Raw genomic sequence first — 1,703 nt, 5'->3', positions numbered from 1 at the left:
CCACCAAACTCCACGATCCGGACTCCTCTGCCTGTGCACCCGGGGTGGAGTATGGGCACGCTTGTGCGCAGGAGGAGATCGAGAATACGATCGGGCTTCTCTCGACCTTTTTTCGACTGCGGGCTTAGTCGAGTCTCCCGCCTGCCGTTCTCTTGCGGTCTCCTCATCCTTCATTTTGAAGGCTTTTTCCGCTCGGGCGTATCCTTCAGCCCGAGCCAACAAATCAGCAAAATTCCTGGGATACTTCTTCTCCAGGAAGAACAAAAGGTCATTCTTCTGAAGGCCACCCTTCAGAGCGGCCATTGCGACTGATTGGTCCAAGTTCCGGACCTCCAGCGCCGCGATGTTGAAACGGTTGATGTAGGCCCGAATGGACTCCCCCTCCCTCTGCTTGATGTTGATGAGGGACTCTGAGCCCTTCCGGAGGTGCCGGCTGCTGACAAAATGGGCCACGAATTGGTGGCTCATTTGATCAAAGGAAAAGATGGTACCCGACTTCAGAGCCGAGTACCAATTTCTCGCCGCTCCCTTCAAGGTGGATGGGAAGGCTCGGCATAGAATGGCGTCGGGAGCGCCGTGAAGCAGCATCATCATCCAGAAGGCTTCCAGATGATCAACCGGGTCTGAAGTCCCGTCGTAGCTTTCGAACTGGGGAAGCTTGAAGTTTGGCGGGATCGGTTCCTGCATGATCATTTGAGAGAAGGGAGGGTCAGTGCAAATATCCTCACCATAAGCGGGGAGAGCATGGCAGAGTTCTTCGATCCACCGGTTCATCTCTTGGAATCTCCGATCTAGGAAATCCTCTCGACTTCGAGTCTCGAGGGTCCTCTGGCAGAATGGGGGCAGGGATCTTCCAGGGGTGGAGTCGTGGTCAGATTGAGGGCTCTCCACCCTCGGGTTCATTTTCCCAGGAAGGATGGGGCGGCTGGCCCAAGTGGCCCGCCCCGCCGTCGGATTCTAGTGTTCCGACGACACCCTTTCCAGGCGCACTGATGCCTGCGGCTGCTGCTGCTGCTGCATAGCCTGCACAGCTTCTGTGAGGCCTCTGACTTGCTGCGCTAGCAGATCAAACTGCTCCGTGCCGACCGCCGTCGCCGGAGGAGGATGTTGAGAAACAGGAGGGGAGGCCGGAGCCTGAGATCTGGCCGCGGAGGCTGTGGATCATCGCGTGGACGCCTTGCGGGGAGGCATCGAGCAAGGACCAAGTGGGGAAAGGAGGGGGGAGGGGACGCCGGAAGAGATGCCTGGGGGCGGTCCCGTTGAGCGCTCCTTTAAGAATAAGGATACTGCGAAGACACAGCCCTTCCTCTAGCGCCAATCCTGTTGGTGCAAAAATCTGCTTGTGCCGGAGAAGCTGGAGTCGAGGGAGTTGCAGTAGCCGTCGGGACCTGCAAAAGAAGTCTAAACCGGAGGTGGGGTTGCTCCGGCAAGACCCTCCGATGCTCAAGTCAGTTCTCTGCCTCAACAAGAATGGAGTGCTCGAACGAAAATTTTAGCAGAGTTTCTAGGTAAAAATGAGAGCTTATGGAATAACGTATCTGGGGTCCCCCCTTTTATAGGCGGAGGGGACAACAAACTGATGGTGACGCCTGTAACCGTTTGATAGTGGGCCGCCCATGGTCAGGTAAAGTTTGTTGCGACTAGTAGTGGGGTGGACCCGTGGCTATTGCCGGGGTGTGCCACGTGGAGTCTGCCACGAGAAG

Source organism: Elaeis guineensis, chromosome 1, assembly GCF_000442705.2.
Source record: "Elaeis guineensis isolate ETL-2024a chromosome 1, EG11, whole genome shotgun sequence".
Taxonomy (NCBI): Eukaryota; Viridiplantae; Streptophyta; class Magnoliopsida; order Arecales; family Arecaceae; genus Elaeis; species Elaeis guineensis.
This window is presented reverse-complemented; position numbering follows the sequence as displayed.